The 17,430-nt window shown below is 42.2% G+C and overlaps 1 protein-coding gene across 8 annotated transcripts in view; it reads left to right on the forward strand.

The window, feature by feature from the left end:
• ENTPD3 (ectonucleoside triphosphate diphosphohydrolase 3) overlaps window positions 1-17,430 on the forward strand; it is a 50,589-nt gene that overhangs the window by 10,024 nt on the left and 23,135 nt on the right. For 6 of the 8 annotated variants that reach the window (XR_006168474.1, XM_042816910.1, XM_042816901.1 and 3 more), the window contains one exon: window positions 9,500-9,578. The exons of the other annotated variants lie outside the window; for them this stretch is intronic. The gene's annotated coding sequence lies outside the window, so the exon portion shown is untranslated. The remainder of the gene's footprint in view (window positions 1-9,499; window positions 9,579-17,430) is intronic. 8 annotated transcript variants of the gene reach the window in all.

A 17,430-nucleotide genomic window follows, 5' to 3' on the forward strand; every position in this document is an offset into this window, starting at 1 on the left:
ATCTTCATGGCTCCCAGAAAGTTGCCCAACAGGTGAATTTCTCCTTCTGAGTGCAGTTACGGTACCCAGGACCATGAGCCTGGCACACAGGAAAACCAGCCATTGAGAGCTTTGTTTTGGTAATCGCTGTATAATGGCTTCATCCATGCTCTCATCATTTCTTTGCTGAACAGCAGCTATGGAGAGCTGGATTTTGTTTCATACAGTCCCTGATGCTCTAGTCTGTTTTACTGTGTAAGTGCAGTGACTATGCTACTGTTACACACATCCTTTGGTGCTCATCCCAGCCACTTCTGGGCAGTTCCTGCCACACCTGCAGGAATCTACCAATCTCGATGTCTCCATCTTGTGTGAGTTGTAGAAAAGGAGCAGTTGGGCAAAAAATAGCTCTCAAACAGGTGAAGGCGGATCTAAGGGGATAACCTCTCAGTCTCCAATTTGTAATGAGCCATACAATAATCACTGGGCAGCAAGGTATGAATCCAAAGCTCAAATGTCTGAGATTCAGTGCTCTATGTGGGCTTGTTCCTCAGACAGAGCTCTTCTGCATCAGAACTTCTTGCCAGATGAGTGTCATTGATGTGAGGAGCGCTCGTGGCGCAAATTCAGTCCCAGATCACATCTATTATTTACAGGGTTTGCAGAGTGCAGGGACTTACAGAAGTCCCATCCCAATGAGGCAGAGAATGGCTGATAAACATTTTCTTCCATGACACAGTGGCCCTAAGCATCTCTAGGGATGCACATTTGGTAGCTGCTTGAAATAGGCTTATTTCATCTCTGCCCTCATAGGAAGCCCTGATTCATTTTTATTTTTCCAAGCAGTCAGGAAAAAAAATCTTTTCAGTAAGACAGGGCAGGTCCTCATTCCTTCCTTACGACTCACAGGAGAATTGCTATGTAGGGAGGGAGGATCATCTGTGGAGCTGGTGTTTTGTGGGAATGTCAGTTGGTGCTGCTTGTGCTGGAAAACAGTGAGGTACACGAATAATTGCAGGTAGCAGTTGTCACTGATCGGGCCAGTCAGGACTGCGTTATACAAAGTGCTCCTCTGACGTTCCACTGCATTGAATAGGGAAGAAAAAGAAAAGAAAAAAAAAAAGTTTTTGATGAGTGCTAAGGGCATCTGACCACCAGGTGCCACTCTTGCTCCACAGGGAATACGGGCGATTGTAAGACCAGACGTGGTTTGCAGGAAAAGCCAGAACAGGCAGACATCACTGCTTTTGTCCCTGTCTGGATTGGGCTGAACGAAGAAATTTAGTACTTGCTTTAAGCACAATAGTTACCCCTTCAGTTTTGGCCGTGGAATTCAAGCTGAAGGTTTCTGCTCTGTAACCAATCAAAGCTTCTCAAAAGCTGGTGCTGGGTGACCAATACATAAGGCTGGAGTTGAGACTGTACTTCAGTATGATATGCACACGGTCTGAAAATTGGGTCATTTAAAGCAGCCTTAGCTCCATCACGCCGTGGCAGAGGTGGCTGAATCCTGTGGTTAGCACTGCAAATGCAGGCTATCCATATTGCCATGGCTGGGGAGGCTGTGTGGTTGGACGCACAGAAATTTCAGAGTTGTAACTTCTCTGCCTGCAGTTTGTTTCATGGATGCTCAGCATATGTGAGCTGTCTGCCACAGCTTTCTGTCCTGTACAAAGCTGCAGGAAGTAATATTTGAAGTGATCGTATCAACACTTATAAATACCTACAGTACAGGAATCAAGTGGATGGGACCAGGCTCTCTTTGGTGGTCCCCAGTGACAGGACAAGGGGAAACAAGCGAAAACTGCAACACAGGAAGTTTCATCTGAACACGAGGAAGAACTTCTTTACTGTGAGTGTGATGCAGCACTGGAACAGGCTGTCCAGAGAGGTAGCAGAATCTCCTTCTCTGGAGATATTCAAGATGTACCTGGACACCTTCCTGTGTGATCTCCTATATGGAAATTGCTTCAGCAAGAGGTTTGTGATCTCCAGAGGTCCCTTCTAACCCTACAAATCTGTGACTCTGTGATTCTGGGCACAATTTTTGGTCTATGAAGGTTTCTGTCATAGGGGACAGAGTCCTCAGTTCATTTATGCATGAGACCAATCCCTTCTGGAGCTACTGCCACTGCCAGCCTTTCCAGGTCCCCTTGCATGCTTTTGTTTTCATGGAGAAAAGCAGAATTCCTATCTGCTTGCAAGCACAAGAGCTGCCCTACCAGTGACCCCAGAGGATGTGACTTATGGGATGCTGTAACCATTCTCATTTAGGGGTAGAAAGGATCGATTTGCACTATTCTTGGTTTTATAGCCTTGGCTGATGTTTAAGTCTGAGGCACCATGTGGACTTCTCACATGACCATACAACACATCAGTAAAGTCCAGTTTTCCTTTGCTTGTGCTTGCCCTTCCCTTATCTCTCCCTGCTGTTAGATGAGTCATTAGACCTGTTACTTAGATAGCCAACAACATCTTGCTCAAGGTCTCTAATCAGATCTCGTCCCATCTGAGTTCTCCACAGGCTCAACAAACCTGACATTGCCTGTGTCTACTTCAGCTGGAGGCCTGTTTTTGTTTACTGGTTGTCGCTGTCGTCCTTTTCTTTTCCTAGATCATGAACAGAGAAGTCAGATGCAAGGTCATTGGGGGCCGCTGATTTCCAAATCCCAGAGCAAGTGATTTTTGAAGAACAATTCCATTATGTGATTATGTTATGGTCTCTTACTGGGTTTTCTCAGGGAACTCATTCATCATAGAACAGCAGGTCTCAGCTTCCTGTAACACTCTCAAATCAATCTCGTGGTATTGCTGAAACCTTATTTTAATATCTTTCACTGTAATTGCTTAATCGTTTTCTTGAAGAGGCCATCCTGATGTATTTACTAGCAATCAGGCTTTTCAAGAGATTACCTTTTTAGAACACAAGAGCTAAAAAAACCCACACATCAATCCAGATATCCTGAAAAAGGAACTGAAAAATGTGTTTAAAATGTCCTCACATTAAAAAACCTCACATTGAGACTGTCCAGTTCTTTGGGATTTTTTGAGTGGTGAGTGAGGTGTCCCAGGCAGAGCTGATAGGGGCAAGGTAGGGAACACAACATCCTTACTTGCATGGAGAGGAGTTACCCCACAGAGACTTTTGCAAGCGTGTTTTCAATGTCCCTTTTCTGATGTGCTTCTTGGAAGAAAGTAGATCAGCTGAACTCCAGAGCTAAATTTAATCTGCTGTCTGTCTCACATGCACTAGTGAACCTCTGCTCCTGCTGGGCCAGAGTGATGTGGTCTTTTAGTTTGTTTCTTGGATGAGAAAAGGAGGCATAGTCACAAGTAGTCCAAGTCAGTGGTTTGGGGCCCTGCTTCACAACTGATGTGAGAGAATAATGCAGGAGAAGTAAATAAATTGTGACCTTGCAAACAATGTCCAGCTACAGCTGTTTGTACAAGGACAAAAAGCTGCTGCCATTGCTTCAATAGCTAGAGAGTTTAGGGCAGCTGTTACTTATGCATCTGTGCCAGTGATAAGGAATCCATCTGGCTCCAGCAGTTTTAGTTTTCAGGAACAATTTTCTCTTAAGTGAGCACTTTTGATTTGTATCTAGAGCATCTAAACCCTTCCACAGCCCATTCTGCTGGCATGTTGCTATACCTGCAGATTTGTTTGCACCTGCAGACTGCCATATCTGTTCTGCAGAACAAGTTCTTCCCACAGCAATAAGCACTCAGAGAGTTTCAAGTGTAGAGCTGCTGATAGAACAATCACAATTGCTGATCAAAATTTGCATCTTATCTTCCCCATGTCCATCTTTGTGGATAAAAGTGTGATAATGCAAATGATAAGGAAAATACATTTCATTGTCCAGCTGGCCTCTTTCAAAGGGCCTTTTGCCCATTTCTGAATCATAAACCAGCTGATTTTTCATAGGACCCACCCTGGATCTCCTGCTCCTCTGCAGGCTTCTGGCCTCATCTCCCACCCATGCTCCATGTGCTGACGTGTAGGGGGAACCACCTTGGTGTGTGCTGTCAGCACACTGGGCTTGCACCCAGCGTAGTGCCTCTGGGTGGTGCAAGAAGGGAAGCAATAGAAATAACTGCTTATGCCCCCTGACTCGGAGCTAGGGAAAGTACAGCATGCCATCCTGTCGTCACCCCCAAAAATGGGTGCTCCTAAGTGACCAGCTGCATATCCAATGACGCCTTGCTCTGCCTGGATGAATGTCTTTCCAAAGACAGAACTTCTCCTCACGCTGTTCTGAGTGTACTGCAGTCATTGTTCTTTGCTCTCTTGAGGGTTGTACCTGATCCTACAGCTAATTTAAGTTAGCTGTCTCTACTAATTAAGGCATCCTAATTCATGGAAAAATACTGAGCCTTTATCAGGCACTTCCTGGCTGGAATACAAAGTAGGAGACCAGAGCTGAGTATGAGAGAGATTGCTCTTTTTCTTTAAATAGCTTGCTAATGTGAAAATGTGGTTATAACCAAAGTCTCATGAGGATGAAGATATTTTCCTGCAGCTATAGCCCAAGTCTGGACTGTTTCTCCATTTCTGCTCAAACTCCCACTCCATACAAAATGGTGTTACCTGAAAAAAAGCTGTTTTTTGTTTGGGATGGCTTGTGCAAGCAGGGCTTTAAGCGGAGGAGAATGTGAAAGCAGTGCTATTCACTTCCCTAAGAGGGGTGACCCTGGAAGGGCATGGCAACCTGCCCATCTGCCTTCCAGCCCTGTGGCCAGCAGCTGGCTCAGAGGTAGCAAGGAAGAAGGGGTGGGGGGTGTCCTTCTCTTCTGGTTTGCTATTCTCCTGAACACCTCACACCAGCTGTTTCTCTGCTGCCCAGACACATCTAGCTCCCAACAGGAGTGGGACTGAGCAGCTGGGGTGTGAATGCCAGAGCCCCAGGAGCTCTCTGACCACCAACAGCAAAAAGAGGAGCATTTGGTAAGCATTCACCAGTCTGATGATTGTGATGATACATAATTTTTAAAGGGCACATTCAAACAAGCAAAGTACTTACTATCCTGTTTTATTGGCTTAGAATTTAATCATTCTTGCAATTGAGGAAGAAGACTAGAATCTGCCTTCTAATATAAGCAGCACAAAATTGCCTATCATCCTGACACACTTCATATGTGAAACTACGTACCTTTTCCAGAGAGTAGCCTAATCATCCTTTTAACTTCCCACTGGAACACTAAATGATGCTTTGTATTGTTCCAAAGGATCATTTCCATCAGGCAGTGATTGTGAAGCCTCTCATTTGTGCGATATTTCTCCAGCACCCAATTCTGCTGTCGCAGATCCTGTGCTCTTGACTGACCAAGGCTGAAGAATCTAATCTTTGTTCACCAGTGTTTGTAGGATGGTGCCACAATCTGTTCTGTTTAGAGAGGGAGAGGAACGAGACAGCACAGAATCATAGAACATAGAATGGTTTGGGTTGGAAGCTACCTTAAAGCCCACCCAGTTCCAACCCCCTGCCATGGGCAGGGCTGCCACCTGGCCTTGAGCACCTCCAGGGATGGGGCACCACAGCTTCTTTGGGTAGCTGTGCTGGGGCTCACCAGCCTGTGAGTAAAGAATTTCCTCCTGACATCTAATCTAAATCTCTCCTCCTTTAGTTTAAAGCCGTTCCCCATTGTACTATTACTACCAGACCATGTAAAAATGTCTGTTTCCCTCCTATCTGCTCTTGGTGAAGCTGTGCTGGCTGTTACAGATCACCTCTATGTCCAGTATGTACCCTAACATAGCTTCCAGGAGGAACTGCTCCATACACAGATGTGAGGCTCACTGCCCTGTAGTTCCCTGGGTCTTCCTTTCTCCCTTTCTTAAAAATGGGAGTAATGTTTCCCTTCTCCCAGTCACTGGAAAAAGTTGTCTAAAAGTCAAAGGAAATACGGAGAATTAAAGGCAACAAAGGAAAGAATCAGCTTTTCCAGTCCAAACACACAGAAAATATGCTCTCAAGAGTGACTTGCTTTGCCTCCCTCCAGGATACACACATGCACAGGAGTGTTGAGAGTTGTCTTCAGGATCAAGTCAAAGAGGTGCAGCCAACAGAGCCTGTCAGTCTGGGTGAAGGAGGGAGATTGGAGCTAATCAGATGATGATGATAAAGCCAGAATTTTAAACATAAGGCTAATTCATCCTCCTTCAGTGCATGGAAGTCTCCTCTGGATGAACCATTAGAAGCTCCTTTTACTACACTGGATTATTTAAAACTCACTCAGTTTTGCAGAACATTCCCTGGGAATCATATTTTAAGCACTCTTGTGGTGAGCATAAGAAAATTTGACAGAGGTCATTTCTGCCTTGTTTGGTATTGATTTCTTCCCGATGAGGAAGCATTTTAACTGGGTTACAAACTGTTCTTCTCTAAGATGCTTAAAATAGGACCGAGGAACCATTATGATATAAACTAATCAGCTGGACATCAAATTCAGAGATGATCCTGAAATTGCTTAGACATTGATTCTTCGTTATCTTTTCCCGTGGAGCCATATTGCTCAATTCTGTTATCATTGAACTGGTGCCAGAAGGAGGACATTTCAGAGAGCAGCAGCAATGCAGAAAACTAAGTTGTTGTGGGTTACTTATTTTTACCCCCACAGAAGACTGTGAAAATACTTCTCAATATTTTAACAGTGAATGCTTGTGATCAGAGAAATTGTAGCTTTGGGTACATTTTTATTGCTTCTCAATGGAACAGTGTTATTACTGATGATTGCAAAGGCAATTAGTAACAAGAGAACGGGTGTTGCAAGTACAGCATGATACTCCTCTCAATATTATAGAATAAAGACGTCAAATTAAAAGAAATCAGACAATTAGTTTACTCCTTGAAAGTCCCATTGAACCTATCCATGTAAAAAGAGGGCAAAACTGGGACCTTTCTTCTCTCTTTTATGTTCATTCCCGTTTGTTCTGTGTGTTTGAGAGCCTCGGATGAAAGGAACAATCCACAAGGTACAGTGCCAACCTTATTCAAACACCATAGAAATCAACTGGAAAATCTTCCTTGGGAACTGGACTAAGGCTGATATTAATCAGAAGCTGCCAAGCCTTAAGTACTTGTCTCTGCCCTAATGCAACGTTGCCTCTTACCACAACCCCTGTTTTGATTTAAGTCTCTCTTTTTTTTTTTTTTTTTTTTTTCCTGGAAAGGGTAGATTTTAAAGTGCCAATGATACAAAGGTAGCAGAGCTTCCAAGAGCTTGTGGGAAAATGTTCTGGGACACTTTCTCTATCTAAATATGGTCAGGAGCTAAGAGAAGGTCACAGCAATGATATAAGTGCATAGATGTGATTCTGTACAGTTAAGGTGTTGCAAAAATGAACATACACGAAGAGAGCTAATGCACTGAATCCCCATTGGTTGCTGGAGCTGAATGTTCCCGCTGTGTGGAGCAGGGAGCTCCCCTGAGGTCCAGGATCATGGTTCCAAGCAGAAATCCACTGATGCAAAGGAAAATTGCCATTTTCCTGGAGGGGTGTAGGATTTCATAAAATCAATCTATGATCCTCCCTGGGGAAGATCCTATGCTGGTCTAAAGTGGTTGAGAGCTCTGTTAATATCAATTGAGGGTTTTGCCTACAGATTTTCTTTCCAAGGAGAATTGCTAGAGGCTCTGCAGTGGCTAATGGCTGCAGTTCTCTATTAAGCTCTCTCATTGCAAAGGGTATTTATTTCTTTATGTTCCTTCTTTCTGTCTTCCAGTTGCTCTTGCTAACTCTTCCTCTTTGCCTTTTTGTCTTCCTTTACCCTTCTCTACCAACAGATTTTAAAACAAACAAACAAAAAAAGATCTTCAAACAGCCTCAGTTCCTCTGTTCTGCTGGTTGACCACTGCTAATTGACCCCAACACCTAGTGCATAACACTCCAAAGTCAACAAAGCAATTACTTGGAAAGAGCCAAAATCTCTGTGTTCTGTAGCTTGGCATATCTTGCTATTTGTGTTTCTTCTTCTGAGCACTTCTCGGTTCTTGCCTTGAACGTGTTAAACTTTTCTCAGTCTCCATTTCAGTCCTGAGCCTGATTAAGTTACCATGTAGGCAGTGTTGTGGCTGCATTTTAAGCACAGAAGAGCTGAGGTTATCATTTGAAGTCACTTCTGCTGCTTTCCAAAGACTCTGAAGTAACTGGTTCTCAGGGGAAAACAGTGTTCAGAAGCACAGCTCTGTCCTGGCTTCATGCAGCCTCCTCTTGATCTAGATATAAGGGCCAATGTGCTTACATTAAGCCTCTGGGAATAAATGTTTGCAAGGCAAGTATTTATTAAGAGATAAAATCTTATCAATTTATTTAAAAATAGGTTAAAAATAGTGTTTTTTTTCCTCAGACCATGCATGGTATTGCACTTTCTGGGGTTGGAATAGCTGGCAAAACCAGTGTGACCCAAGAGTATAGACCACAAGCTCTGAGAAGGAAATGAAGTTCTGCCATAGCCATTTCCTTACCATCTGTATCCAGAGGGGGCATGTTGCAGTGCCAGTCTTTGTTCTCCCTCAGTCAGTGGTCAAGGAAAGAAGTCCAGAAGTCCAGGCTTGTGTTTTTTTTCTGTTAAGGTCCTTCTTTGAAACTGGCAGAGGAAAATCTCATCTGATGGCAGATGTTTTTTATCCTTTTTGCCAATAATGACGTGAAAAGCACTCCCTGACATGAGAGAGACAGATGCATTTTGGTCCTTCTTCTCCAAGGATTCACATTCACACTTTCCATTTCACACAAAGGTGCTGGAACCAACAAGCTACAAACTACTGTCGTGGGATGGATGGGGATTATTTTCCATCTTTCTTGTTGTACCAATCCAATTTTTGTACTTAATTCTTGTTTTTGTGCAGTGATTTGATATCATTCAGTGCTGAAATGAAACAAATGAAAGTTTGTTTTGGAAGGAATATTTTGATCAAAAATCTCTGTCCTTGTGTCAAATTTTCATCTTCTACCAGCAGAACTTTTTTAGGCGCGGAGGTTTGTAAAAGTTTCTGCAGAGAGCAAATCTTGGTCAGTAATCACGTTTCCAAAATAGGAGAGTCCGAGTGCATTATTTATGTGATGAGTGATGAGACTCTTCATTTACATCTCCCTCGCAGCTTTAGGAAAGAATGCGACTTGAAGCAATCCTAAATGTCACTGAATAAAAATAATTATATGAATTCATTGTATGAACTGTTTCACCAGTCCAAATCATTCATTAGCTTCAACATACGAAAATATTCTGCAGAGAACAAGAGAGGAGTTTGTCTGAGAAGTTTAATTTTGTAAAATTTATGACTCCATCTTTCAATTGAAGTCAGTGGAGTTGGCTAATAGAGAATTTGACCTCAAAAGAATAAATCTATCTCATGTTTTCTTTTATCAGGGTTTCAATAGATCAGTTTGTTTGCTGGCTGTCGGTTTCTAGGAGTTTGCTGTGGCAAACAATGAAGGGATAATTGCAAATGCCTGTAGCAGAAGCTCTTTTAAATATTCTTTTCTTTCATGCCTGGATCTTCTGTTTCTTTCTAGAGTGTAAAGGGTATCTGAATCAGACGGAATTGCCCTTCTGACTTACTGCCGTTTGGAAAGTGTATTGAGATGTCTCCAGGTAAAAGGGATGAGATGGTGGAGGAGGAGGGAAAGTGGATGAAATAACTGAGTGCAGTGTATTGTGTATTTTCTATAGCTTTTATCTTAGACATAGTAGGTGCCCAGTGAAAGCTGCTTCTCATAATACCAAGTTTCCATGCCCTTGGCAGCAGCACAGAGGTCGGACGTTCACGCAGAACTATTCATTGATGACCTCTCTGATGTGCTGAGCACAAACACACTTTTCTTCGCCCTGGGCATGCTGTACTTCTTCTATTCCCACTTGTTTCTTCAATAAACCTACTTACTCTGTCAGCTAGAGAAAACTGCCCCTGGCCTCATTTTTGCAAGCTGCTTCTTTGTCTCAATGTATCTCACGAAGGAGTCTGGCAATTCAACAGAGAAATTTTCATTTGAGTGGTTCCTTAATTTCCACTCTATACCTTTGGCAATAAGTAGCAGGAGTGTGGACAGCCCCTGCGGGCAGACATGAAAGCAGGTGTAGCAATTTTTGACCCTTTCCAGGTTAAAGCAGCTGGAATTTTGGACTTTCCTTATATTTGCTTATAATTAGAGTGAGATAGCACTAAGCTACTTCTGCTGGAATTTTCTTACGACTTTATGCATGAATTAAAGCAATTTCTTCTTAGGGTCAGGTTGTTCAAAGAGTCTGTGCAGTAACAGATGTAAATAAACTAACATAAAATTGAACATTATGTTTCTCAGAATATACAGGCTGGTCTTTAACTCTTTTTTTAGTCTTAAATTCTGGCTATGAAAGCTTCTAGTTCACATGGTTTTCTTATGTGTTTGATTCTCTAAAAGCCTTGCAAGACTATACCTTTTTTGCACATATTTAAGGTCTGCTAGAAACATGTAGAAGTGAACAGAGGACCTGCAAGAGGTAGCCAGGGTCACAGATTAGGTCCTAGGCCAGAGTCAACAGCCAGGCTCTGAAAAAGACGTCAGATTTCAAACTCAAGACTGGGTCAGAAGTCTCTGCCAAGGTCTGAAAGTGATACGTGTTCATAAGCTGATAAGGGGAGAGTTTCATAGCAAGTAAATTCAGCTTGTGTGGGGAGCCAGCAAAAATGCTTTTCAATCCACTGCTCTCCCATTAAGCTCTTCATTGAGCACCCCATGGAAAGACCTTTTAGCCAAAGGAAAGACTATGGTATGTGCAGTGTGATTTTGTCTCTGATGCTGTCAGAACCCAATACAGGTAACCTCAGGTGTTCCACACAATGAGAATTTAACGTTAATACCAAATTTACCTACTCAACATATTTGGCCTTACATGGCCATACTTTGATTTAGCAATGTAATGAGAGCACACTAAAAGCATGATATAGCAGTTGTAACATGCAGCGCAGTCACAGCACCAACACAGACCCCAAATTCTGCGTGCTCCACTGCTATGATGTCTGGTGTCCCCCGTTGTCTGTCCTGTGCTGTGCCACACATACAGCCTGGCATTCAGTCCTGTGTTACTGCTGAACAAATCCCTTGACCTCAGGATAAATATTCCCACTTAATTTCAGTGGAGGAGACTGCAGGCAGCTCGCTCATGCTACCAGCAATTTGGTCACCTGCACATCCATGCTTTTCACTATGTGTGCAGCCATAAGTTCTGTATACATCCTTTCTGTTTGGCTGTGGAAATGATGAATAGAATAGAGTTTTTTTCATATAAGAAAAAGGTCTGTTCCAACCAAAACCATTCAATGATTCTGTGATTCTTTACCAGAGAAGGCCCTGGAACAGGCTGCCCAAGGTAGTGGTCACAGCCTCAGGCTGACAGAGTTCAAGGATAATGACAGTATCCAATGACAGAGTTCATTGGATAATGCACTTAGACATAGGGTTTGGATTTTGGGTGGTGCTGTGTGGAATCAGGAGCTGGACTCTATAGTACCTATCGGTCCCTTCTAACTCCAGATATTCTGTAATTCTGTGGTTATCCATACCGTTCTGTTTTTATAGTGTTAGCTCTAGTAAACTGCAATTTAAATGATACCTTACAGAGTCTGAGTGCCTTTTATATTGTTATCATAATGGACTCGTACCTCCCTTCTGCCTACCCCATCTTCTAGATGAAAGGCTAGCTGCCTGCAAATTATTATGGTTATTATAATCATAGGCTTTTCCACTCCAATTTGGGCTTACATATCTAGATTTAGGAATTTGAAACAATATCAAGTGCATTTAGAGTTTTCATTTTTCATCACAATTCTAAAGCAATCTAATCCTAAGTAGTAGGTGAGCATAAATACATCCTAAAACAACTGCAGTTGTAACAGTGAAGAAATACACCTCATCTTATAGAAGAATTAAGCACTTTCTTGTGGAATTAAAAAGGACCTGTTATTCGGACAGGGTTTCTCTTTGTAAGTGTGGAACTTTGAGAACCAAGATGATTCCTGCATCTGAGCTGCTACTGAACTTTTAAGAAACAGGCAGACAACTTGTGGTGCACCTTGCCTGCTGCATATCGCATGCTCACAAAGCAATCAGATACATCCAGGGACAGTGATGTCCATCAGGCACTAATAGATCGGATATGACAGCTGGCTCAAGAAGTCTCTAAGGTGTGAGATGGCAGCAACTCAGAGGGTATTTTAGAGGAATTGGCCACATGTAGTATCCTGGTTCCCAAGAGCCTTCTCATAGACATCTGCTCCTGTTGATGCTCAGGGACAAGATACACTGACCTTCTGTCTGATCCATCTCTTAGTTCTTTTGTATTCGTACTGAGAAAGCAGTGTCGAATTACTGAGGTGATGAAGGAGAATCAAACTCAGAAAGACAGCGTATGCATAGGCAGGCTCCTGAAATACGGCTTTTTAATGTTGCTCAGAGGGTAGAAGTCAAAATGAAAATGCCTGTCTGGCAGCCGGCCAAATTTCAAATGTTCCATATAGAAGGTTATGAAAAAAGCTTTACATAAACGGTATAATATGAAACTAATTTGTTTTTGGCAAATAAAATGGCTTGCAAACCGTAGATCAGATGTGTTTTTATGTGAGTGATGATTGTTTGCACTGATGTGAAGTGACCCCAGGGAGGACAACCTTTGTGCTCACAGACAGGTCATCTGGGCTAGGCGCACATGCAGCTCCATGGAGTCCTATTTCATGCTGATTAGTGTCTTTTGTCACAGCTCTGTCCTGTACCCTGGCCAAATGAGGGGCTCTGCTATTCTTGGCACTGCCTCTCCCACTTCAAAGGTAATCCCTTCCTCAGAGAACTCAAAGAACCGACCATGACTGGAGGAAAATGAGGAAAGTGCCACGTCCGTTGTCAGCAAGCAGCTGGCAGGGGTTGAGGCCCTGCCATTATCCCCGTCAAATATCCAGTGCTACCAAAATTTGTAGAAAACTAACCTGGGCCCCCATGACTGTAATGAAACAGTGATTCTTAGGACCTTTAGCTTTTGGTCACCTGCTCAGTATCAGGCCCAAGAACTTTTAAAATCAAGCATTCAGTAGAAATATTCTCAATTCCCACCTCTTTCCTTCCCTTACAAAATAAGTATTCTGTCATTGTCTTCCCCCTTCTAATGTCTGCTTTACTCCAAAGAATTTGGTTTCAGAAACAGCCTACCTGGTACCTAAAATCCAAGCAACTATTCTGTATCTTTCTTTAGCTTTGAGGTCTAATGGTGCTACTTCAGGTCAGAATAAGGCCTGGTTGCCCTAAAAGCTGTCAAATTTCTCCAACTATCCCATCTTTCTGCAAGGTTCAGTACAACCACTATGAAAACCTTGTTCTCCCATGTCCTTAGACCATCTCAGCTGCAAGCACACTCATCTCTTCATACACCCCCAGGATACAACAAAAAAGACATTAATTCTCACCATGCTATTGTTCCATTTGTTTAGATGGACACAGAAGATCACTACACGTATACTTTTTTAAAGAGAGGATATTTTGTCCAGAATTTAATTGAAGGAATTCGCTGCAACTGGAAACATGTTGGAGAGAGGATTTCTACACTTGAATCATTAGAGGAGAAATGCTCTATCACTGAAACAGCACAGCTAGTGGCAAGGCAAGATGGTTAAGAAGGAGCAGAATGACTGCCATGTTGGGTTTGCCTTTGGAGGAGGAAAGACAGGGCAGGGTACCACTGATCTGACTTAGGGAGACAGAAAGGCTGACACCAGTTTTCAAAGTATTTGTACAGAATTAGCACCCTTCTTATCTTGTCTTATCATACTGCTGATATGGACAAGCAAGCACTGCAGTATTCTATCTGAGAGAGTGCTCTTGGACATGAGTGGTGCATATATCATCTGCCTTTAAAGTGTCTGGCTTTACTGTCCCTGTACAACTACTGTGGCTAACAATGGCCTCTTGCTTATGACTGACATAACAGTCTTAAGCTGCAGGCAGTATCTCTGCCACACATATTTTATATTACCTTTTGTCACTCATGACTACATTCAGCACTGACTAAGGCACAAACCTACCCAACATAAACCAGAGGTTTTGCCTTGGGTGTGATCATAAACTCGCCAACTAGTCAACGCTAGAACAGTGTGCGTGACATGCCTTAACAAAGGTCATAAAGCACAAAATGGAGGATGTGGATATACGAAAAAATACACAATTTTGCAAAACGTCAGACAAACTCGTGTTGGCTCTGTATCACAGGAGCTCCTACGTGTTTAAATGCAACCCACCCATAACACAGTCCCTTTAACGGTGTAGGGGATATGCTGTGCATGTGCACCTACTCTCAGTCCTGCCACTGCTTGTTCTCAATGGGTCATATCTGTACAGCTGGTGTCAGAAAGTTGGGAGCTTGTTGCTGCTTCATTTAGCATGTGTTCGTGCCTTGCATATGATGAACCACACACAAGAACGAAAAAGAAAGGCTGAATACAAAGAAAATTTACAGATCTACCAAAACTGAATGTGCTTTTTCACATCAAGCATGTTAATTACCACTGCTGTCATGATCTGGAGAGATGTTACTGTGCCTGTGACTGCACAGGTAAATGAAGGTAACGAAGCAGGATGAAGACTGTAGGAATATACCAATCAATATGCATCTCATGCCCTTCACCCAGCCCAGCTTTGTAATGCAGTGAGCAAGAAGTCATCTCCCTGCGACTGGGTAAGAATGCAGTTTTCAATCTACCAAAATCAAAAATGGTGATGCGTATATTTATTCATCTGATGAAGCTTTTTAGTGCAGGCTGTTTTCAAGCAGGCACCACATAATGGTGAATCTGCACGTAGAAATGTTTGTTATAATCAGTATTGCAGGGATCATTCCACTTTTTCATATGCTGGTTCTTTTCTCCCGTGGACTTTTTGTTCTGCACAACTGAATTTAATGACTTTATTTGCATTACTGAGCCTATGAGTGCTCACTTGTGGTTTAATGTCAGTGTACAGAAAGCAACAAAAAGAACTTGTTATATTACATCAGGGTTAGTGAAGCAATGCAACAGTGAATAACAACATTGCAGGTGGATATGGGAAGTACTGTAATAGCTTTTTTCATCCACAGATCTCGTACTCAAGGTGATAATCTGACAGTGGAATTGCAATGGAAAAGATCTTATCTAGGAATTTTAGAATTTCTCAGCCAATTTCATCCTGGATGAATACAAAAAGATGATAGAAATGCTGCTACAAGGACTTCTTAGTACTTCTTCAAAACATGGGGGGTGTATCTATTCTCCTGAAGCAGCATTTTGTCTGCAATTCTGTACTGAGAAAAATGTAACATTACTGATCTAGAGCTGTCAGCCTCACAGAAATACTCCATGTTGTGCAGGGTTTTTAAACAGCAGTTTTGAAAGGATTAATTCCTACTGAGTAGTTTTTGGAATGTATCCCTCCTCACAGGAGGTTGAAGATTTGAGTACAACAGTGAATTTCTTGTATAAGTACAGTATTTCTTTATCAGCCTTCTGTGGCCAGTTGTACGACAATGTAACATAGATCTCAAGTCACAAGCTGTGCTTGCAGAGGTCGCTAAATGTCTCAAACAAACTTCCTATAAATCTCTGTGAGCTTAGTTTTCAACTAGAGAGCACAGCACAAAGAGGGTGGGAGAGTTCCTCTTTTTCCAGCAGTTCAGCATGACTGTCCAACATTCCCCTGCAGCAGCAGCAGCTAGTTTGGCTTTATGAAACTAGTGCTTAGGCAAAATAGACAAAAGGATATGCATTTCTGCTTTTCCAGCAATCTGCTGCCCCAATTATGTGATTAGTTTGCTGTTGCCTACAATTTGTCCAGGCTCGTAAGCATGTGATCATGAAGAGCATCCCTGGGGAGGTTTAAGTGATTAAAGCAGCTCTTGATTCTTTGGACAAGAGGCACAAGGTACAAAGCTGAATTTCTCATGCTGTAGCTGTGACTTGCTGGCTTTTGTTTTGTTTTGTTTTTGTTTTTTTTTTCATCCTTATTGATAGAAAACCACAGATGCTTTTAAAGCTAATGAAAAATGAGTTTTGTAACTGTGTGCTAAAACAAAAGAACTGCATCTTTAAACTCGGAGGAGAATCACATCTGACATTCTTCAAAGGTAGATTTCAGACATGGTTTGTGACTTCCTTACTTGTAACTCTATAATCCTAGCTCCATAAATTACCCAGCTAACAAGGTATGCTGCAATACGTAGAACATTCATATTAAGTAATCACAAAAAGTGCTTTTTGACTTTGAATAAAATGTTAAGCATATAAGGGGCTGGGAATCTTTCTTCAGTTTCCTATAGTTGAATCAATATCCAGACCTCTGTTGCTCCAGATTGTTCCAAATTCTTAAGATGGCTCTGCCTGCAGTGCCGGTTCTCACAGTTGTTCTTGAAATAGAGTAGTGATCATGAGTAAAGTGGATAATTTGGGTAAATTGGTCTTTGGGCACAGAAGCTAATGAATGAAGGGTCTTTACAATGCTGATGAAAAGTCCTGGGAAGATTGATAGACCAGATGAAGTTGAGCTAAAGGGCATCATGCCCTTCTGCTGGCTAGGCTCATTGAAAAGGCTTTAAACTAGGTATGAAGGGAGAAGAGAATGAAATGAAGCTGAGGAACATGGTTTAGTGGGTAACAGCAGTGGTAGGTGGACTGTTGGACTCCTCACTGAATGTGGTATAGGTGCACCAAAAGGTTGGACACCCATGGCTTAGGATGAATTAGAGAATTCCTTTGTTTCTTGGACCTTGCAAAGAATGCAAAGAATTGGAAGGTGGACCTTGGTCCTGTGAACTGAGGGGGTACCATGCAAAAAAACAGATTAATTGCAGCCACCAGTATCTTATAGCATTTCTCTCCATTGTATCTCTCTCTCAACAGGGGATATTTTGAGGCCTCTTAATATTCCAGCATCAAATACTGTATGAGCATTACAGAAGGAATGGATACAGTTCTGTTGTCTCTTGAGATATATAATCATACAAATCCCCTCTGCTGCTGTCACTGTGCAGGGAAATGAAGCAGTGCCTGCTCTGTATCCTGTGTAGATGTGATTTGATAAATGCATTGCAGAATGTATCTGTCGTGAGCACTTTATTCATGTCTGCGGTATTTTAGTTTCTAGAGATTTGCTATTGATCTTAGCAACTAGTATTTATCTGTGAATCTTCCAATATCAGTCACTGCATTTTTACTTGACATGTTTGTGCTCAATGCCACCAGAAGAAATAAACTTTTCTGTGGGGCAGCCAGCAGTCCAGTTCATCATTTTTAAATGGACACCTAAGAAAGATTCTCTCCAAGCAAAGCAAATCAATACAGTCAGTTACACCAAATGCATTAAAACAAGGATACTTGAAGAGGAGAAAAAAGATATTACAGCAAAGGAAATCATGATGGAAAAGTGTGCATGCAATAAGCATGATGAAAGCTGGG

The sequence above is a fragment of the Centrocercus urophasianus genome, unplaced genomic scaffold, assembly GCF_019232065.1.
Source record: "Centrocercus urophasianus isolate 14NV4802_14NV808 unplaced genomic scaffold, USGS_Curo_1.0 seq_16, whole genome shotgun sequence".
Taxonomy (NCBI): Eukaryota; Metazoa; Chordata; class Aves; order Galliformes; family Phasianidae; genus Centrocercus; species Centrocercus urophasianus.